This window comes from Arachis stenosperma, chromosome 4, assembly GCF_014773155.1.
Source record: "Arachis stenosperma cultivar V10309 chromosome 4, arast.V10309.gnm1.PFL2, whole genome shotgun sequence".
Taxonomy (NCBI): Eukaryota; Viridiplantae; Streptophyta; class Magnoliopsida; order Fabales; family Fabaceae; genus Arachis; species Arachis stenosperma.
This window is the reverse complement of record NC_080380.1, coordinates 134,454,434-134,478,545: the sequence shown is the minus strand read 5'-3', so window position 1 is coordinate 134,478,545 and position 24,112 is coordinate 134,454,434. Positions and strand designations below refer to the sequence as shown.

The 24,112-nt window shown below is 36.6% G+C and overlaps 1 non-coding gene across 1 annotated transcript; it reads left to right on the top strand.

Annotated features, from left to right (window-relative positions):
• Nucleotides 1-20,203: 20,203 nt before the first annotated feature.
• On the top strand, nucleotides 20,204-20,311 carry LOC130977462 (small nucleolar RNA R71). The gene has a single exon (XR_009085151.1). It is a non-coding gene; the product is annotated as a small nucleolar RNA R71 (small nucleolar RNA).
• The last annotated feature ends 3,801 nt before the right edge of the window (nucleotides 20,312-24,112 follow it).

Here is a 24,112-nt window from a genome sequence, read left to right as displayed (position 1 = left end):
TGATTGTGTACAATAATGATTTATTGGAATTGGTGTTTTTGAGAATTGGCATGAGGAATAGTATATGATATGTCAATGTGTTTGAGTTTGAGCCACTTGGGTGAAGTGGGGTAACATGATGATATAGTGATTTTGGTAAGTTGTGGTAATGTGTCAATGTGTGAGTTGAGGAGGCTTGATGTTGAATTTGATATATTTTGATTGATTTCAAAGAAAAGGGATGAACTTGGCATGTTTTGATTGGTTTTGAAAAGAGTTGGAAATGGCTTGTTTTGAAAATGGCACTTTGTGGTTTTGTATGAAAATATGGTTTTTGGGCACACTTTGGCGGGACATAACTTGGACTACGGATCTCCATTTTGTACCAAATCTGTTTAGAAATGAAATTGGATCCGGGATGTCCATTCCGTTCGAAGAACGGGTGAAAAACGATTTAAAATGAGGAAGTTATGTCCGTTGGAAGATCGGGGTTTAAATCTGTGAATTCTGCAGTCTTTAACTTAGAAAATTTTTAGCAGAATGACCCCTTGCGCGTGGGCGCACTTGGCGCGTACGCGCCGATCTTCCAGAAAACGCCATCCACGCGTGCGCGTGGTGTGCGCGGGCGCGCCGATGGTGCTGCACCCAATGCCCAGCCATTTTCCAGAGAGTTATGCCAGAATTGTGCCAGTGTTGTGCCTGGGGCACGAGAACACCCGCGCGTACGCGTGGTTGACGCATGCGCGTCGATTGGCAAATTTGTAATCCACGCGTTAGCGTGCACGACGCTTGCGCGTCGATGAGTTTTTGAGGCCATCCACGCGTGCGCGTGGAGTGCGCGTACGCGTGGCCCTGTTTTCATCCCAAAATTGATTTTTGAGTTTTAAAAGCCAAATCTCATACGTATAAGCCTCCGATCTCACCATTTATGTCTTAAATCATTATGACATGCCTAGCTATTAAAAAGGAGCTAGTGAATGAGGTAACTTGTGAGAGAAGCAAGGGAAAGATGAATGATCAATGAGGATCAAGATGATTTTGTGAGATGCGGAGGATGGTGGTGGAAGTGCTTGTTATGCCATGGGCCGAAAGGCTATAATTGTTAAATGAAACGGCTGGTTATGGATTTAACCGTGAGCTGAATAGCTGGTTATGGATTTAACCGTGAGCCGAATAGCTGGTTATGGATTTAACCGTGAGCCGGAAAGGCTGTGTATGATATGAATATTGGCTGGTTCTGGACTGAACCGTGAGCCGGATGGCTGATATGGATGTTGATCCATGGATGAGAATTCATGCATGTTTTTGCTGAATTATTGATAATTGAGATTTGCACTTCCACTATCAGAGGCACGAGATCCCTGGGAGGAAGCAGTGGCTAGCCACCACGTGCTCCAGGTGGAGGCTCGAGACTCTGTTGACCCTATGTCGTAAGTGTGGCCGGGCACTGTGAAAGACCCGGATGAGCTCGGCCCCGAAATATTCACCAGTGAGGGTGATGGATATGGATCATGTTTATGATCAAGTTTATAACGAGTATAACTCGAGTTGGGGATGCGCGACAGAGGGATAGTCCAATGGTTAGCGACCAGGACTTGTTGGGTTGGCTCTATAACCGACAAGATGATATCATCAGCCACTAGGGACATGCATTCATCATATGCATACTATGTGAATTATTTGAGATTGCCTATTTGATTGCATATTACTTGCTAACTGTCTAAATGCCTTATCTGCTCCTATTTGTATATTCTTTGTCTGATATAACTGTGTTTGCTATAATATACTCCTGCTGGTGGTTGGAAGGTTTGAAGGGATTGGAAAGGGAAGTATTAGTTAGACTGAAGAATCTTTAGTCAGATGCCCTTATATGGTTTAGCTTGTTATTAAGCTTTGATATTATCTGGAGGAAGTTCTAGGATTGCCTTTGGCTTCCCTCTATTATTATATATTATATATGTGGAAGCTGTTACCATGCTGGAGACCTCTGGTTCTCACCCATGCGGATTTTGTGGTTTTCAGATGCATGACGTGAGGTTTCTCGCTGAGGCATGCTGGAGACTTCTAGATTTGCGAAGATCCTTTGTTCTCGGGACTATGTTTTGGTTTATATGTTTCGCTTAGATACTTTTATCTCCATTAAATAATACAAACTGTGATGACTCCTCTTATGGGAGATTTTGGAGAATAGGTTCCTGTATTTGTGTCCCTTTGGGTTTCCTTTGGGGTTTTTCTTATTTTATCATATGTATATATTGCTATGCTCGGACCGGTTATCTTCGCAGCCGGATTTTGAGTCTTAATATTCCTGTTTTTGACACTCCTTTGTATATATATAATCTCGCGTTGGTTATCCTTGTTCGTTACGTTATCGATCGGAGTGTTGCGCTTTCGAGTTGCGATTTTTGTTTACCCCTTTTTCTACAAAGGCTCCTAGTTATAATTAATCATTCATACTACTATACGTACTAAATTTTTTATTTTAGAGGTCGTAATACCTTGCCATCTCTGAATTATGACTTAAGCATAAGGCTCTGTATGGTAGGGTGTTACAAATTATCGCTTATTCAATTTAGCATTTATAATAATAAATGAGATCACCGTTATATAAGTCATTTAATTTGAAATAGCATAATTTGTGATTATAATTAATATATGTATTACTCACAAATAAATTAAAAAATTAAATAATGTTCTAACACTATGTACTCTCTATCTATGAACCAACATCTGACTGTGCAAGTGATCGAAGACCCTTGGCTCTCCTACTTTCTTTTTCTTCTACTTATATTTATATTTGATATTTGATATACGTCTATTCTTTCATTTGAACCTTAGAACTGGTTATTGCTTTTACTACATATATTTTTTTTCGTTTTAAATTTATTTCCCAAGTCAGTGGTAATATAATAGGATTAGTATTGGGCTAGCCTAATTAAAAAATTATACTATAAATAGGAACATTATGTAATAATGTAAAATATGCATGATGTAATTGGAAATTTTATTTTCCCTCTTTGGCCCTAATTCTAGGGATTTCTCTTCTATTCTCTCTGATTATCTCTAATTCTCTCTAGTTCTTAATACAAATTCGTATAAAATGGTGCTCTCATTGAACACCATGCCAAATTCTCATGGTGATTCACCGAACTCAAGTTGGGATCAATTTCAAACTAGTGTACAACGCTTGGATTCAATTTATCAAGTATGGACCAAGATGCTTGAAGAAATTCAGGCAACTTGCACCAAAATTTGTGCAACTTTACAAAATCAGCAACGACTCCAACATCCTTCAATTTTTCAGTTTCAGGTCAAATCAAACTCAGAATTTTCACTCCTCAGCAACAATTCAACAAAGCTAGCAATAGAAAATTCAAAAATCACAGATCTCCGATTTTAGAATTCAAATCCAGAATATCAAATTGTAGAATTAGAGTCTACAACAGTGAAAGCTTCAAAATCAGCAAGGAATCCAGAAATTACAAAAGAAGTTCACATCAAAGGAGAAGAATGAGACTCATCATATTTCAATTTTTCATTTCAACCTCAACAACAAACAAAATCAACTGAGCGGGCAAATAGAGCAATAATTCAGCATTCATCTTTGTCTATTTGTAATTACTACGACGCAGTACCACAAATTTAGCAACAACAGAATTCTGGTCTAAATTCAACTCTCATAGATGTAGAAAAGGTAGAAGAAGCAACCGATTTGGCCAATGAAGAACAATCAATTTTCAAATTTGAAGTCCAACCAGAACAACAACAGGAATCAACAGCAATTTCAGATCAAGCAAGATATCCAAATTCAATTCAAATACCTATAATTTCAGAGCACACAGAGATGGAGGGGGTGAATCGACCACAGCCAAAGCCACCTTACGCGTTTCCATATGCAGCGGTTGGCATGGCACCAACAACCAGCACTAACGAGGCTACGGTTCTACTTCGAGGTGCAAAGGGAGAGCGGACACTCGCGATGGCCGGGGTTGACAGAGCAGCGACGATGGATGACGACGACGTTACCAATCTAAACAATCGTCGCGACACCTCCACAACTAGACGCAAGGAGCGCAGGGCGTGCCAGATTGGTTGACGGTCTCTCACGATGCGGCTTCGACGATGGGTTCCAGAGAGTTGGGCGTCCGATCTCGGAGGCGATTCTGCGACGTTGGAACTCTACCATTTTATAAGAATTTGTATCAAGAACTAGAGAGAATTAGAGATAATTAGAGAGAATAGAAGAGAAATCCCTAGAATTAGGACTAAAGAGGGAAAGTAGAGTTTCCAATTACATCATGCATATCCTACATTATTACATAATGTTCATATTTATAGTATAATTCTTTAATTGGGCTAGCCCAATACTAATCCTATCATAATACCTATTAAATTAATAAAATTAATATAAAAAATACTAACTTTTTTTAACATCTTAGTATAATTAATACTCTAAATAATTAATAATTTTTTATGACATATTACTATAATTAATAAAATTATCTAACATCATTATTAATTTCTCATATCATATTAATATAATTAATAAAATTATTATAAAATTTTACTAATTTCTCATATCATATTACTATAATTAATAAAATTACTAAAAAAAACTAATTTTCTAAATCATATTACTATAACCTATAAAATTATTCTAAAAAATTACTATTTTCACGTAACATCTTACTATAATTAATAAAATTATTCTCCATATCATTTAACTATAATTAATAAAAATTAATGTAACAAAAGCACTTTTCTAATATATATTTTTCTATCATTAATCAAGTTACTCCAAAAGTTATTAATTTAAGATTTAGGATTTAATAATGTTTCAGGTTTAGGGTATAAGATTTAGGGTTTATGAGATCCTTGTTTCCTATACTTGATATAAGTATATCTTTTTATTTGAACCTTAGAATTGCTTATTACTTTTACTATATATATTTTTTTGCATTTTCGATTTATTCTCCATGTCAGCGGTAACACATATTAAATTAATAAAATTGATCTAAAAAATATTTTTTTTATAACATCTTACTATAATTAATAATTTTCTATGACATAATACTATAATTAATAAAATCAATCTAACATAATTATTAATTTCTCATATTATATTGTTATAATTAATAAAATTACTTTAAAAATTTACTAATTTGTTAAATTATACTACTATTGTCAATGAACTATAGTTCAAATAGTATAATCTCTCCATTCTCACTTAGAGGTCTTGGATTCAAAAATTACTCTTAACATTGAAAAAAAATAATTACTATATTTAAAAAAATTACTAAAAAAATAACTATATGTTCCTAAATCATATTATTATAACCTATAAAGTTACTCTAAAAAAATTAGGAATTTCACATAACATCTTACTATAATTAATAAAATTATTCTCAATATCATTTAACTATAATTAATAAAATTAATGTAACAAAAGCACTAAAAGCACTAATTTTCAATATATATATATATATATATATATATATATATATATATAGAGAGAGAGAGAGAGAGAGAATAATTTTATTAATGATAGTAAGATGTTATATAAAATTCGTAATTATATATATATATATATATATATATATATATATATATATAATTAATCAAGTTACTCTATAAATTATTAATTTAAGGTTTAATTTTTAGGGTTTATGAATTTCTTATTTTTTATACTTGATATACATCCATCCTTTCATTTGAACCTTAAAAACGAGTATTACTTTTACTACATATATTTTTTCTATTTTTGATTTATTCCCTAAATCCACGGGAGCACTTATCAAATTAATAAAATTAATCTGAACTGTACTAATTTTTTTGTAGCATCTTAATATAATTAATAAGCTAAATAATTAATAATTTTTCATGATATATTATTACAATTAACAAAATTAATCTAACATAATTATTAATTTCTCAAATCATATTACTATAATTAATAAAATTAGTGAAAAATAACTAATTTTTTAAATTATATTACTATAAACTATAAAATTATTCTAAAAAATTACTAATTTCACATAAATCTTACTATAATTAATAAAATTATTCTCCGTATCATTTAACTATAATTAATAAAATTAATATAATAAAATAAATAATTTTTAATATATATATATATATATATATATATATATTACTATAATTAATCAAGTTACTTGAAAGTTTTTTGTGTGATCCAACGGTTGAACTAATAATCCAGTAACTCAATAGCTTGACTGATTCAATTACCGATTCGGTTCTAACAACTATCAAATTAATGAAATTAATCTAAACAATACTAATTTTTTATAGCATCTTACTATAATTAATACTCTAAATAATTAATAATCTTTCATGACATATTATAATAATTAACAAAATTAATCTAACATAATTATTAATTTTTCATATCATATTATTTTAATTAATAAAATTATTTTAAAAATTTACTAATTTCCCACATGATATTGTTATAATTAATAAAATTACTAAAAAATAATTAATTTCCCAAATCATATTACTATATCTTATAAAATTACTCTAAAAAATTACTAACTTCACATAACATTTTACTATAATTAATAAAATTATTCTCCGTATCATTTAACTATAATTAATAAAATTAATGTAATGAAATCACTAATTTCATATATATATATATATATATATATATATATAATTAACTAAATTATTCTAAATATTACTAATTTTCTAAAATATCTTACTATAATTAATGAAGAATGATTGAACCGAATTATTTAGCTCATAATAATTGGTTTGGAATATAGAATTAGTTTAGAATGTAAAATTCATTTATTATTCATTTTTCTTTTCATGTAATGTTCCATTCTTCTCAAAATTCGAAAGAATAGTGACTAGTAGATAAATCTAATCAATCATGTTTTTCGCTTTTTTGTTTAATAAAAAATCTAAAATTATAATAATCCAAAAAATGGAACACAACCCATTCATCAAATTCCAATCGATTCATTAATTTCAATTTCGCAAACTAATTAGAAAGAAGATCTGGTTGTGAAACTCGCACTCTCCTTGCTGGGAGGTTATTGTGGGATCCAAAGCTTCATTGCGACAGAGTTCTCATTGGAGGAGGGAGGGTGCCGAAGCCGCCATAGCTGAGTAGAGAGGATAAGGAGTTGGTGGCACAACGAAAGAGTGAGTAGGAGAGGCGGTGGGGAGGTTTGGAGCCGTTGCCGACAATGGAGATAGTGAAAGGAGCGGTGCGCTTGTGACGGCGAATGAAGAGGAAGAAGAGAACGACGAAGAGAAGGGAGGCATCTGCTCAATCGGACATGCGACAACATCTCTATCCTAATCTCCTCCCTACCACACCTAATCCTCCTCGTTGGGGCATTTGTTCCATGGTTGCTATCGAGGCATTGTTGCAGACCTAGAGTACCGTCGTCTGTCGACGCGGTCGCCAGCATTGGGGATGCCGTCATCGGTGGTGAAGGACTGTGCTGGTGAGGAGGGGTCATGTGCGTTGGTGGTGAGTATTTTGGCCAAGAAGCCATCTTGCCCCAGCAGCATTACATGCTGTGCCAGCTTTGCTGTTGTCCCTCTCCCACTTTGGCCTGACACCCCCACTCCAGTGTTCATCAATCTCCGCTTGCATCTCTGCTGTTTGTGCAAAATAATACAAAAAAATACCTTGCCCAAAAAAAAATCCATCAATTTTGAATTAATTTAAACATCTAATTTTCTAATTTTTTGATATAATACCACAAAATATTTTAAATCTAATAACAATAACCATCATAAAACTAATATTTGTAAAGTTACTTCACTAACACAAAAGCTGCATAAAGCATTAACTAGCCAATTACATGAAACTAGATTCAAAAAGATTTTTAGCGCTAGATTAACAAGCATACATAATCCAATAGCTCCTCATTAAAAATTCTTACCAGTAAGCTAAATAACTTTTTGGCGTTTCAATGCCACAAACATCAATCGCTCACCAAATCTGTGCCTTGCTTTTTAAGTGGAAGTGGAACAATCAAGTTTCTAAAGTGTGTGATCTCATTCCTGAAATAGCTAGTCAGCTATTTAGTTGTTGAGATAATTAGGTTATTCAGATAAGTTTCTGAATTAATTTTCATTTAAGTTTTGACTATCTCAAGTTTAGAAAGGACTTAATTTATTTTTATTACCTGAAAAAAATTTCCATTAACACACTTGAGCAAACATTAGATAGCACATTAACGAAATTATTAAATTATATTTTGGTTTGTTAATCATCAAAATACATTAAGATATTGTGGTGCTAATAATTTTTCCACTTTTGATGATGATAAAACAAATATAACTTAAAAATTTTCATTAATTCTCTGATATACAAAGGATTATAAGATGCACAAGATAAATCATAATATACAAGGATTTGAATCTTCTAAATTTTGAATTTCACTTTAGAGGATAAAGTATGATCTATCACTATTTATTTCATAGGTGAGACCAATAAAAAATATGAGAAAGAAAACATTCAATGATGAGAGATCTCACTTTAACTTCTAAAGTGAAAATCTAAAATTTAGAGGATCCAAATTCGATATACAAAGCACAAGGACACAGACAAACAGATTACATTCTAAATGCGTCTATACCATGGTTTTGAAAAACCAGATCTGACCGTCTAGTTGGACCAATCTAACCGTGAATCAGTAGGATTAACGGTTTGGTTCATTATTTTAAACCGCTCAATAAAAAAATCGGACATGAGTTGATGAACTGGCCGAGAATCAACCAGTCAAACCGGAATCGGTCGGTTTTACTAAACAAGGCTATTCAGATTTTTTTCAAAAAAAAAAGAACAGCCTTGTGCTCCCGCCCCTAACCCCTTCCTTCAGATTTCAGAAAGCACTCAAGGGAGTGTGCCTGTGCCCCCGCAACCCTAGCCTCCACCACCATTGCAAGGAGTGAACCAATGCTGCCATCCGTCGCACTCAGGGCTTCTCTCTTCCTCCTATCGGCGTTCACGAAGTCTCCAACCCCTGTTCGTTCTCAGACTCACCAATCGCAAGCGCGCAGCTTCTTCCTCGAGCATTCGTCATCTTCATCTGCTAGCCGTCGTGCTAGCCGTCGTCTTCTTTCCGTCGTCTTCATCTGCTCTCTGCTCGTCGTTGTCTTCGTCTGCTGACTCTCACCGTCGTCTTTGTCTGCTGACTCTGCTCGCCCTCGTGCTCGCCGTGTCAGACCAAAGGTCAGTGCTCACTGCTCACTTGTTCTTCATTTTTTTAATTTTTTTAATGCTCTTGAAATCAAATCGTAGTATGATTAATTGATTATTGATTAGCTTTGGTTGCTTTGCTGGTGTTGTTGTTTTGTGATTTTTTTTGCACAGTGATGTGCTGTTGGAGAGTGAATTGCTGTTGTTTTATGTTTGTGTTTTACTGTTTGTTCTGAATTGTTCTCCATGGTAGGTCTTTTTTGAGATAACAACAAAGGTAAAGTTGGTAATGTAGTCATATCTTTGTTCTGAATTGTTTTTCATTAGATGCATAGGCTTGGTTGTAAAAATAAAAATGTACAAGGACTTATTGGAAAGTGTGTTATATACACACAACTAATTCAAATTGTTATTACATTCTAATGAATGTACCTTTGCTGTAAAAAAAGTACTGTCCAACTTTTAACATTCTCATTCTTAATTTGTTAATTATGCTTAGATTGTGATTGTTTTGATGATTTATTAATTTGTTATGGATAATAGTATCAATCAAGCAGTATTTGCTGATGATAATACATCTGTGTATAATGATTTGGCTGCTAATACTCATGTTCCAATGATGCTACCATTTTTAGGGTGTTTATTTATAGTTTATTTATTATTTTATTATGAAACGATTTTTTCAATTGGATTATAGTTGGACCAATAAATCAGTAAATTAATTATTAGAGCGATTTGATAACCGATTCGGTTTTCAGAACCCTGGTCTATACTATCCTGTATGTTTTTGGTATATCTTCTCCTGAGTTTTGATGAATGAATTTTTTATGGTATAGAATTCACAAATAAATTCTCGTTGCAAGTATAGTTTCTAAACCAACTAAAATCCTTTCAGACAAAAATTTGTTTGTCACAAGTACAAACCCCTAAAATTAATAACCGAAGTATTCAAACCTCAGGTCGTTCTCCCTAGGAATTACAATAAAGTGTTCTTGTTATTGGTTATGAAGTATGTTTGGGGTTTTTGAGGTAAGAGACAAGAATCGTAAATTGCTAAAGAAATTAACTAACAACTAGAAAAGCTTTTGGCAAGGTATGAAAACTAGAAGTCCCATCCTAGTTATCCTTATCAATTGTGATGAGAATTATCCATTGCTCCCACTTAGCTAACCCCTAACCATGAAGGAAAAGTCAAGTGGATGAATTAACTTGAGTCCACAAGTCCTAGCCAACTCATAATGAGAGACTAGCTTTAGTGGCCTTCAAATCAATTAGTAATCTTTAATTATCAATCAACAAGAGAGTTTGATAACTCAAGTGTCCCTAATTACTCAACCAAAGCCAAGAGGAACAAAATCTAATTCACAACTAGAAGAAGCATTTCATCAAACACATAGAAGGCAATAAAGGTAAACAACATGAATTGCAAGAATTAAAGAGAGATCTAACTACAAAGACACTAGATCCATAATAGAAAATCAAATCAAACATGAAAAGACATGAAAATCATAAATTGCATTGAAAGAGAAGTAGAGATCTATATAAGAATTCATAAGGCAAAAGAAAAATTAAAGCAAGAGAAGAAGTAGATCTAGATCTAAGAAATTAACCTAAACATAATCCTAATTCTAGAGAGAAGAGAGAGCTTCTCTCTCTTAAAACTAACTTTCCCTCTAAAACTAAACTAAACTAAACTAATGTGATGAAAGCTTGTGATTCTCCTCTGAATTCTGACTTAAATAGCATCAGAGATGAGTTGAATTTGGGTCTGGGAAGCCCAGAATTCGCCCCCAATGTTTCGCCTTTAAGTGAGTCACGTGCGAGCATCGACGCGTACGCGCCTTGTACGCGTACGCGTCGCTTGGCATTTTTCTTCCACGTGTACGCGCCATATACGCGTACGCGTCGCCATGCGACATCACCTTCTACACGTCCGCGTTTGCTACGCGTGCGCGTCGATGAGTTCATCCCAAATCCTTATTTTTCCATGAGTTCTCCACTTGCATGCTTTTCCTCTTCATCCCTTTGATCCATTCCTAGCCTTTCCAATCTGAATTCACTAACAAACATATCAAGGCATCTAGTGGAATCAAATGTGAATTAAATTTAGCAATTAAGGACCTAAAAAGCGTGTTTTTACATTTAAGCATGGTGCGCGAAATTGTGAACAATACTTTTCACAACTCTCATAATCCCTGGTCATGAACTCCAAAAACTTGGTGGTTCAATTCCATGGCATTACACAACTTCGCACAACTAACCAGCAAGTGCACTGGGTCGTCCAAGTAATAAACCTTACGCGAGTAAGGGTCGATCCCACGGAGATTGTTAGTATGAAGCAAGCTATGGTCATCTTGCAAATCTTAGTCAGGCAGACTCAAATGTATATGGTGATGAACGAAAATATCATAAAAGATAAAGATAGAGATACTTATGTAATTCATTGGTAGGAACTTCAGATAAGCGCATGAAGATGCATTCCCTTCCGTCTCTCTGCTTTCCTACTGTCTTCATCCAATCCTTCTTACTCCTTTCTATGGCAAGCTCGTGTAGGGTTTCACCGTTGTCAATGGCTACCTCCCATCCTCTCAGTGAAAGCGATTGCATATGCTCTGTCACAGCATAGCGGAATTCAGCTGTCGGTTCTCGGTCAGGCCGGAATAATATCCATCGATACTTTTGCGTCTGTCACTAACGCCCCGCCTGCTAGGAGTTTGAAGCACGTCACAGTCATTCAGTCATTGAATCCTACTCAGAATACCACAGACAAGGTTAGACCTTCCGGATTCTCTTGAATGCTGCCATCAGTTCTCGCCTATACCACGAAGACTCTGATCTCACGGAATGGTTGGCTCGTTTGTCAGGCGAGCATTCGGTTGTCAGGCGATCAACCATGCATCGTGCAATCAGGAATCCAAGAGATATTCACTAGAGCCTTGGTTGCTTGTAGAACAAAAGTGGTTGTCAGTCACCTTGTTCATAAGTGAGAATGATGATGAGTGTCACGGATCATCACATTCATCAAGTTGAAGAACAAGTGATATCTTAGAACAAGAACAAGCGGAATTGAATGGAAGAACAATAGTAATTGCATTAAAACTCGAGGTACAGCAGAGCTCCACACCTTAATCTATGGTGTGTAGAAACTCCACCGTTGAAAATACATAAGCATAAGGTCTAGGCATGGCCGAATGGCCGGCCTCCCAATGATCTAAGATAGCATAAAACGAAGGTAGCTACCAAAGTCTTTTAATACAATAGTAAAAGGTCCTACTTATAGATAACTAGTAGCCTAAGGTTTACAGAAATGAGTAAATAACATAAAAATCCACTTCCGGGCCCACTTGGTGTGTGCTTGGGCTGAGCAATGAAGCAATTTCGTGTAGAGACTCTTCTTGGAGTTAAGGCCAGCTTTTATGCCAGTTTGGGCGTTTAACTCCCATTTGAGTGCCAGTTCCAGCGTTTAACGCTGGGATTTCTTGAGGTGACTTTGAACGCCGGTTTGGGCCATCAAATCTTGGGCAAAGTATGGACTATCATATATTGCTGGAAAGGCCAGGATGTCTACTTTCCAACGCCGTTGAGAGCGCGCCAATTGGGCTTCTGTAGCTCCAGAAAATCCACTTCGAGTGCAGGGAGGTCAGAATCCAACAGCATCTGCAGTCCTTTTCAGTCTCTGAATCAGATTTTTGCTCAGAACCTTCAATTTCAGCCAGAAAATACCTGAAATCACAGAAAAACACACAAACTCATAGTAAAGTCCAGAAAAGTGAATTTTGACTAAAAACTAATAAAAATATACTAAAAACTCAACTAAAACTACCAAAAACATACTAAAAACAATGCCAAAAAGTGTATAAATTATCCGCTCATCAAAGCACAATTTAAGAGACAATCATAAACCATGCTATTTCATTGAATGAATGTGGGTATAAGCACAAAATAAACCACCAAATTAAGATTTATCAATTTGCAAAACCCATATGAGGTGAGATGGATGAGAGAAGAAATTTGGAATTAAGGTATTTCTGAGTTGGCTATGACCTTTCTCCCAATTTTTCCACTATTATTTCTCTCTTTTTTGTCATGACTTTGCAATTCGAATCATTGAGGAACAAAGAGAATATCTCAATATGTTAAACGTAATCTCAAGGAGTTGTTTTCATTGATCTGCCTCAACTCCTTCCACATTTTAATTGATCATCATTTTCATCTATAATTTAGTCAAGTAAACAAAGGAGAGAAACGAATGATGTAGAATGGTTGAAAGAATTAACCTCCATACGACAGGATGGTCATTAGATGAGCTTTTTCAAATAAAAAAATACATGATGGATAAAATTATATTCTTAAAATGACATAATAACTCTTTGAAAGTTTTATAATAGCGTATATTAAAATAAATATATGAATTTTTAAATATCAAAAGCAAAAATTAACTTAGATAGCCAAAATTAATGAGTATGCATCTCCCTTTTTTTCAGTTTTATTTTATGTTTATAAATTCTTCACTATTATAATATTTTTTTTAATTTCTCAATTTTTTTTGACTCTCCTTTGCACATGTTAATTTGTTTTATTATTATTCTATTATTTCATTGTTTCAAATTATAATATGAAATCAAATGCTCTCCTTTTTTTTCAATTGATATATTAACAATATTTTTCTATTGGGTTGCTTTGATTTTTTATACTTTTAAATTTGTTAAAATTTTTTATATTTTTCTATTAGTATAACCAAACACATTTGGGCTTATTTTTTTCGATATGCCACCAGGGTGTGAGTTGTGCTTGGTTATGGCTAACACAGGTATTAGACACGGGTGTAGGACAGGCTTTTCTAAACAATAGCAGGGAGAAATCGGACCGTCCAATTTCTTTGTTCTGAAAATAGTTGACCACCAATCGAACGATCCAAGTTGGTTGGAGGAAGAATTTGAATTTGGCCGGAGTTAATCGGACCGTTTGATATATATATATATATATATATATATATATATATATATATATATATATGTAGTATGTATGTATGTATGTATGTATGTATGAATTTGAACTCGGACGGTTCGAGTTGTTTGCTAAATATTTTATTTAATTCGGACAATACTAAGCGGTGGGTCCGATTTAAACATATATATGTATGTATGTGTGTGTGTGTGTGTGTGTGAAACTCGGATGCAACTTCTCAGATCTCCTTCTTCTTGTTATGTTTGTTCTTCTTCTTCTCTCAACTCCTGCATTTCTCTTATTTCGTATGAACTTAAAAAATCTGATAGTGAAGTTCATATTTATGAGAGTGTGAGAAATGGATGATAGAGTTTCGCTAAAAATATATTATTTTGGTCAGATTTTATTACAAACATCTGAAGGAGTGAAATTTAGTTACGAGAATCCGTTAGATATTGTTATTCCATTCACAATCTCATTTAAAGAGCTAAAAGGTGTGATTTGTGAGAAAATAGATTCTGATATGTTAAGGAAAATATCTTGTATTTTATACAGATATCGCATACCGGTATTTGGTGGAATCGTTCAATTTCAAACCAAATATGTAACCGACGAAGCGAGTATGCAAGAGATATTTTTAATGTATATTGAAACCCGCGCTCAGATATCAGTCATCGAGTTGTACATTGAATTCGAACAATTTGAAGCCGACCGAAATATTGAATGGGAAGATTACAATAGTGACAGTGAGAAAGAGTTTGAAAGCAATTACGAAGGTAGCTAAGGTCTAGGCATGGCCGAATGGCCGGCCTCCCAATGATCTAAGATAGCATAAAACGAAGGTAGCTACCAAAGTCTTTTAATACAATAGTAAAAGGTCCTACTTATAGATAACTAGTAGCCTAAGGTTTACAGAAATGAGTAAATAACATAAAAATCCACTTCCGGGCCCACTTGGTGTGTGCTTGGGCTGAGCAATGAAGCAATTTCGTGTAGAGACTCTTCTTGGAGTTAAGGCCAGCTTTTATGCCAGTTTGGGCGTTTAACTCCCATTTGAGTGCCAGTTCCAGCGTTTAACGCTGGGATTTCTTGAGGTGACTTTGAACGCCGGTTTGGGCCATCAAATCTTGGGCAAAGTATGGACTATCATATATTGCTGGAAAGCCCAGGATGTCTACTTTCCAACGCCGTTGAGAGCGCGCCAATTGGACTTCTGTAGCTCCAGAAAATCCATTTCGAGTGCAGGGAGGTCAGAATCCAACAGCATCTGCAGTCCTTTTCAGTCTCTGAATCAGATTTTTGCTCAGAACCTTCAATTTCAGCCAGAAAATACCTGAAATCACTGAAAAACACACAAACTCATAGTAAAGTCCAGAAAAGTGAATTTTAACTAAAAACTAATAAAAATATACTAAAAACTCAACTAAAACTACCAAAAACATACTAAAACAATGCCAAAAAGTGTATAAATTATCCGCTCATCACAACACCAACTTAAATTGTTGCTTGTCCTCAAGCAACTGAAAATCAAATAAGATAAAAAGAAGAGAATATGCAATGAATTCCAAAAACATCTATGAAGATCAGTATTAATTAGATGAGCGGGGCTTTTAGCTTTTTGCCTCTGAACAGTTTTGGCATCTCACTCTATCCTTTGAAATTCAGAATGGTTGGCTTCTTTAGGAACTCAGAATCCAGATAGTGTTATTGATTCTCCTAGTTAAGTATGATGATTCTTGAACACAGCTACTTTATGAGTCTTGGCCGTGGCCCAAAGCACTCTGTCTTCCAGTATTACCACCGGATACATACATGCCACAGACACATAATTGGGTGAACCTTTTCAGATTGTGACTCAGCTTTGCTAAAGTCCCCAATTAGAGGTGTCCAGGGTTCTTAAGCACACTCTTTTTGCCTTGGATCACAACTTTATTCTTTTTTTTTCTTTTTCTCTTCTCTTTTTTTTTCGGTTTTCTTCTTTCTTTTTTTTTTTTTGTATTCACTGCTTTTTCTTGCTTCAAGAATCATTTTTTTATGATTTTTCAGATCCTCAGTAACATGTCTCCTTTTTCATCATTCTTTCAAGAGCCAACCTTCATGAACCACAAATTCAAGATACATATGCACTGTTTAAGCATACATTCAGAGAACAAGAGTATTGCCACCACATCAAAATAATTAAACTATTATAAAATTCAAAATTCATGCAATTCTTTCCTTTTTTCTCAATTAAGCATGTTTTTATTCAAGAAAGGTGATGGCTTCATAGGACATTCATAACTTTAAGGCATAGACACTAAGACACTAATGATCACAAGACACAAACATGGATAAACATAAGCATAAAATTCGAAAAACAGAGGAATAAAGAACAAGGAAATTAAAGAACGGGTCCACCTTAGTGATGGCGGCTCTTTCTTCCTCTTGAAGATCCTATGGAGTGCTTGAGCTCCTCAATGTCTCTTCCTTGTCTTTGTTGCTCCTCCCTCATAATTCTTTGGTCTTCTCTAATTTCATGGAGGATGATGGAGTGTTCTTAATGCTCCACCCTTAGTTGTCCCATGTTGGAACTCAATTCTCCTAGGGAGGTGTTTAGTTGCTCCCAATAGTTTTGTGGAGGAAAGTGCATCCCTTGAGGTATCTCAGGGATTTCATGATGAGAGGGGTCTCTTGTGTGCTCCATCCTTTTCTTGGTGATGGGCTTGTCCTCATCAATAGGGGTATCTCTTTCTATGTCAACTCCAACTGAATAACAGAGGTGACAAATGAGATGAGGAAAGGCTAGCCTTGCCAAGGTGGAAGACTTGTCTGCCACTTTATAGAGTTCTTGGGCTATAACCTCATGAACTTCCACTTCTTCTCCAATCATAATGCTATGAATCATGATGGCTCGGTCTAGAGTAACTTCGGACCGGTTGCTAGTGGGAATGATTGAGCGTTGGATGAACTCCAACCATCCTCTAGCCACGGATTTGAGGTCATGCCTTCTCAACTGAACCGGCTTGCCTCTTGAATCTCTCTTCCATTGTGCGCCCTCTTCACATATGACTGTGAGGACTTGGTCCAACCTTTGATCAAAGTTGACCCTTCTTGTGTAAGGATGTTCATCTCCTTGCATCATAGGCAAGTTGAACGCTACCCTCACACTTTCCGGACTAAAATCCAAGTAATTCCCCCGAACCATAGTAAGATAATTCTTTGGATTCGGGTTCACACTTTGATCATGGTTCTTGGTGATCCATGCATTGGCATAGAACTCTTGAACCATCAAGATTCCGACTTGTTGAATGGGGTTGGTAAGAACTTCCCAACCTCTTCTTCGGATCTCATGTCGGATCTCCGGATATTCACCCTCTTTGAGTGAAAAGGGAACCTCGGGGATCACCTTCTTCAAGGCCACAACTTCATAGAAGTGGTCTTGATGCACCCTTGAGATGAATCTCTCCATCTCCCATGACTCGGAGGTGGAAGCTTTTGCCTTCCCTTTCCTCTTTCTAGAGGTTTCTCCGGCCTTGGATGCCATAAATGGTTATGGAAAACGAAAAAGCAACGCTTTTACCACACCAAACTTAAAAGGTTTGCTCGTCCTCGAGCAAAAGAAGAAAGAAGAGAGTAGAAGAAGAAGAAATGAGGAGAAAGGGAATGGCTTTGTATTCGGCCAAAGAAAGGGAGAAGTGGTGTTTAGGTTGTGTGAAAATGAAGGAGTGAAGAAGGGTATATATAGGGGAAAGGGGTTCATGGTTCGGTTATGTATGGGTGGGTTTGGGAGGGAAAGTGGTTTGAATTTGAATGGAAGGTTAGGTGGGGTTTTAATGAAGGATGGATGTGAGTGGTGAAGAGAAAGATGGGAGTTGATAGGTGAAGGGTTTTTGGGGAAGAGGTATTGAGGTGATTGGTGAATGGGGGAAGAAGAGAGAGAGTGGTGGTGGGGTAGGTAGGGGTCCTGTGGGGTCCACAGATCCTGTGGTGTCAAGGAAAAGTCATCCCTGCACCAAATGTTGCTCAAAATCACGTTTTGAGCCATTTCTGGCGTTAAACGCCGGGCTGGTGCCCATTCCTGGCGTTTAACGCCAGGTTCTTGCCCTTTTCTGGCGTTTAACGCCAGTCTGGTGCCCCTTTCTGGCGTTAAACGCCCAGAATGGTGCCAGACTGGGCGTTAAACGCCCAACAGCTAACCTCACTGGCGTTTAAACGCCAGCAACATCTTCCTCCAGGGTGTGCTATTTTTCTTCCTGTTTTTCATTTTGTTTTTGCTTTTTTCATTGATTTTGTGACTTTTCATGATCATCAACCTACAAAAAAGATAAAATAACAAAAGGAAATAGTTAATTATAAAACATTGGGTTGCCTCCCAACAAGCGCTTCTTTAATGTCATTAGCTTGACAAAGGACTCTCATGGAGCCTCACAGATACTCAGAGCCATGTTGGAACCTCCCAACACCAAACTTAGAGTTTGACTGTGGGGGTTCAACACCAAACTTAGAGTTTGGTTGTGGCCTCCCAACACCAAACTTAGAGTTTGACTGTGGGGGCTCTGTTTGGCTCTGTTTTGAGAGAAGCTCTTCATGCTTCTTCTCCATGGTGATAGAGGGATATCCTTGAGCCTTAAACACAAAGGATTCTTCATTCACTTGAATGATCAGTTCACCTCTATCAACATCAATCACAGCCTTTGCTGTGGCTAGGAAGGGTCTGCCAAGGATGATGGTTTCATCCATGCACTTCCCAGTCTCTAGGACTATGAAATCAGTAGGGATGTAATGGTCTTCAATTTTTACCAAAACATTCTCTACAAGTCCATGAGCTTGTTTTCTTGAGTTGTCTGCCATCTCTAGTGAGATTTTTGCAGCTTGCACCTCAAAGATCCCTAGCTTCTCCATTACAGAGAGGGGCATGAGGTTTACACTTGACCCTAAGTCACACAAGGCCTTCTTGAAGGTCATGGTGCCTATGGTACAAGGTATGGAAAACTTCCCAGGATCTTGTCTCTTTTGAGGTAATTTTTGCCTAGACAAGTCATCCAGTTCTTCGGTGAGCAAAGGAGGTTCATCTTCCCAAGTCTCATTTCCAAATAACTTGTCATTTAGCTTCATGATTGCTCCAAGGTATTTAGCAACTTGCTCTTCAGTGACATACTCATCCTCTTCAGAGGAAGAATACTCATCAGAGCTCATGAAAGGCAGAAGTAAGTCCAATGGAATCTCTATGGTCTCGTTTTGAGCCTCAGATTTCCATGGTTCCTCAATGGGGAACTCAGAGGAGGTTGGTGCACGCCCATTGAGGTCTTCCTCAGTGGCGTCCACCTCCTCTCTTTCCTCTCCATATTCGGCCATGTTAATAGCTTTGCACTCTCCTTTTGGATTTTCTTCTGTGTTGCTTGGGAGAGTACTAGGAGGGAGTTCAGTAATTTTTTTGCTCAGCTGACCCACTTGTCCTTCCAAATTTCTGATGGAGGACCTTGTTTCATTCATGAAACTTTGAGTGGTTTTGATTAGATCAGAGACCATTGTTGCTAAGTCAGAGGTATTCTGCTTAGAACTCTCTGTCTGTTGCTGAGAAGATGATGGAAAAGGCTTGCCATTGCTAAACCTGTTTCTTCCACCATTGTTGTTATTGAAACCTTGTTGAGGTCTCTCTTGATTCTTCCATGAGAAATTTGGATGATTTCTCCATGAAGAATTATAGGTGTTTCCATAGGGCTCTCCTAGGTAATTCACCTCTTCCATTGAAGGGTTCTCAGGATCATAAGCTTCTTCCTCAGATGAAGCATCCTTAGTACTGCCAGGTGCATTTTGCATTCCAGACAGACTTTGAGAAATCAAATTGACTTGTTGAGTCAATATCTTATTCTGAGCCAGTATGGCATTCAGAGTATCAATCTCAAGAACTCCTTTCTTCTGACTTGTCCCATTGTTCACAGGATTCCTTTCAGAAGTGTACATGAATTGGTTATTTGCAACCATCTCAATTAGTTCCTGAGCCTCTGTAGGCGTCTTCTTCAGATGAAGAGATCCTCCAGCAGAGCTATCCAAAGACATCTTGGATAGTTCAAAGAGACCATCATAGAAAATACCTATGATGCTCCATTCAGAAAGCATGTCAGAAGGACACTTTCTGATTAATTGTTTGTATCTTTCCCAAGCTTCATAGAGGGATTCTCCATCCTTCTGTCTGAAGGTTTGGACTTCCACTCTAAGCTTGCTCAATTTTTGAGGTGGAAAGAACTTTGCCAAGAAGGCATTGACTAGCTTTTCCCAAGAGTCCAGGCTTTCTTTAGGTTGAGAATCCAACCATGTTCTAGCTCTGTCTCTTACAGCAAAAGGGAATAGCATCAGTCTGTAGACCTCAGGGTCAACCCCATTAGTCTTGACTGTGTCACAGATTTGCAAGAACTCAGCTAAAAACTGATGAGGATCTTCCATTGGAAGTCCATGGAATTTGTAATTCTGTTGCATTAGAGAAACTAATTGAGGCTTAAGCTCAAAGTTGTTTGCTCCAATGGCAGGGATAGAGATGCTTCTCCCATAGAAGTTGGGAGTAGGTGCAGTAAAGTCACCCAGCACCTTCCTTGCATTGTTGGCATTGTTGTTGTTTTCGGCTGCCATGTGTTCTTCTTCTTTGAAGAATTCGGTCAGGTCCTCTAAAGAGAGTTGTGCTTTGGCTTCTCTTAGCTTTCTCTTCAAGTTTCTTTCAGGTTCAGGGTCCGCTTCAACAAGAATGCCTTTGTCTCTGCTCCTGCTCATATGAAAGAGAAGAGAACAAGAAGATGTGGAATCCTCTATGTCACAGTATAGAGATTCCTTGAGGTGTCAGAGGAAAAGAAAAATAGAAGAAAGAAGGTAGAAGAATTCGAACTTGATGAGATAAAGTTCGAATTGTGCATTAAGAAGGAGTAGTACTCCATAAATAGAAGGATGTGAGGAGAAGGGAAGTAATTTTCGAAAATTAAGTGAAAGATTTTGAAAATATTTTTGAAAAACATTACTTAATTTTCGAAAATGAGAGTGGGAAAGAAATAAGATGATTTTTGAAAAAGATTTTGAAATTAGAAATCAAAAAGATTTGATTGAAAACTATTTTGAAAAAGATGAGGTTAAGAAGATATGATTGATTTAAATATGTGATTGAAAAGATATGATTTGAGAACAATTTTAAAAAGATTTGATTTTTTTAAAAATTAGTAACTTGGCTATCAAGAAAAGATATGATTCAAACATTAAACCTTTCTCAACAGAAAAGGCAACATACTTGAAATGTTGAATCAAATCATTAATTGATAGTAAGTATCTTTGAAAAAGGAAAGAAATTGATTTTGAAAACATTTGATTGAAAAGATATGATTTGAAAAAGATTTGATTTTGAAAAACTTTGAAAACTTGAAAAAAAAAATTGATTTGAAAACAAAATTCTCCCCCTTGTGCCATCCTGGCGTTAAACGCCCAGAATGGCCTCCATTCTGGCGTTTAACGCCCAAAATGCTACCTCTTTGGGCGTTAAACGCCCAACCAGGTACCCTGGCTGGCGTTTAAACGCCAGTCTGTCTTCTTCACTGGGCATTTTTGAATGCTCAGCTTTTTCTGTATAATTCCTCTGCAGCATGTTCTGAATCTTCAATTCTTTGTATTATTGACTTGAAAAGACACAAATTAAAAATATTTTTGGATTTTTAATAATCAAAATGCAATAAGAATGAAATAACAATGCATGCAAGACACCAAACTTAGCAGTTTGTATACTACTGACACTATATGAGACGCATAAACACTCAAGCCAAAAGAATTCAAAGATCAGAGTAAGAAATCATCAAGAATTACTTGAAGATCCTTAAGATACACGAATGAATGTATGCAATTGACACCAAACTTAAGATGAGACTAGTGTCTCAACAAGGAACATGACATATTTTTGGTTTTTATGAAATTTTTTTTTTGATTTTTTTTGTGTTTTTCGAAAATTAAGTGGAAAAAGATATCAAAATTCTTAATGAGAATTCCAGGAATCAGTGCAATGCTAGTCTAAGACTCCGGTCCAGGAATTAGACATGGCTTCACAGCCAGCCAAGCTTTCAAAGAAAGCTTCGGTCCAAAACACTAGACATGGCCAAAGCCCAGCCAAGCCTTAGCAGATCACTGCTCCAAAAGCAAGATTTGATAAAAATCAACAAGCTTTTGTGATGATAAGTTGAAACCTCGGTCCAATGAAATTAGACATGGCTTCTCAGCCAGCCAGACTTCAACAAATCATCATGAAACTCTAGAATTCATCTTCAAGAATTTCGAAAAAAAAATACCTAATCTAAGCAACAAGATGTACCGTCAGTTGTCCAAACTGAACAATCCCCGGCATTGTTACCAAAAGCTTGCTCAAAACTTGAACAATCCCCGGCATTGTTACCAAAAGCTTGCTCAAAACTTGAACAATCCCCGGCAACGGCGCCAAAAACTTGGTGCGCGAAATTGTGAACAATACTTTTCACAACTCTCATAATCCCTGGTCATGAACTCCAAAAACTTGGTGGTTGGTGCACGAAATTGCAATAACACTTTTTGCAATCCCGCACAACTAACCAGCAAGTGCACTGGGTCGTCCAAGTAATACCTTGCGTGAGCAAGGGTCGATCCCACGGAGATTGTTGGCTTGGAGCAAGCTATGGTTATCTTGTAAATCTTAGTCAGGAGATCAGAAATTATCAGAGTTGAGTGTAAAAAGCAAAAGAACATGTAATGGTTACTTGTATTGCAGTAATGGAGAATAGGCTGAGGTTTGGAGATGCTCCATCTTCTGAATCTCTGCTTTCTTACTGTCTTCTTCATCAAACACGCAAGTCTCCTTCCATGGCAAGCTCGTGTAGGGTCTCACTGTTGTCAGCAGCTACCTCCCATCCGCGCAGTGAAAGCTAATGCACACACTCTGTCACAGTGCTGCCAATCACCGGTTTGGTTCCCTCCTCTACCGGAATAGAATCACTCTTTTGCGTCTGTCACTAACGCCCAGTAGATTACAGGTTTGAAGCACGTCACAGTCATTCAATCATTGAATCCTACTCAGAATACCACAGACAAGGTTTAGACCTTCCGGATTCTCTTGAATGCTGCCATCAGGTCCTGCCTATACCACGAAGATTCCGATTAAAGAACCCAAGAGATAACTACTCAATCTAAGATAGAACAGAGGTGGTTGTCAGGCACGTGTTCATGGTTGAGAATGATGATGATTGTCACGGATCATCACATTCATCCGGATTAAGAACAAGTGTTATCTTAGAACGGAAGCAAGCATGATTGAATAAGAAACAGTAGTAATTGCATTAATCCATCAAGACACAGCAGAGCTCCTCACCCCCAACCATGGGGTTTAGAGACTCATGCTGTGGAAGAAAACGTGTAAAATGTCATAAGGTTGCATCTGGTGTCGATTACAAAGTCAAAAGGTCCTATATGTAGTAAACTAGTATCCTAAGGTTTACAGAAATGAGTAAATGACAGAAAAATCCACTTCCGGGCCCACTGGTGTGTGCTTGGGCTGAGCAATGAAGGAATTTCGTGTAAAGACCTTTTCTGGAGTTAAACGCCAGCTTTCATGCCAGTTTGGGCGTTTAACTCCGATTTTTATGCCAGTTCCGGCGTTTAACGCTGGAATTTCTGTAGGTGACTTTGAGCGCCGGTTTGGGCCATCAAATCTTGGGCAAAGTATGGACTATTATATATTGCTGGAAAGCCCAGGATGTCTACTTTCTAATGCCGTTGAGAGCGCGCCAATTGGGCTTCTGTAGCTCCAGAAAATCCGCTTCGAGTGCAGGGAGGTCAGAATCCAACAGCATCTGCAGTCCTTTTCAGTCTCTGGATCAGATTTTTGCTCAGAACCTTCAATTTCAGTCAGAAAATACCTGAAATCACAGAAAAACACACAAACTCATAGTAAAGTTCAGAAAAGTGAATTTTAATTAAAAACTAATAAAAATATACTAAAAACTAACTAAAAGATACCAAAAACATACTAAA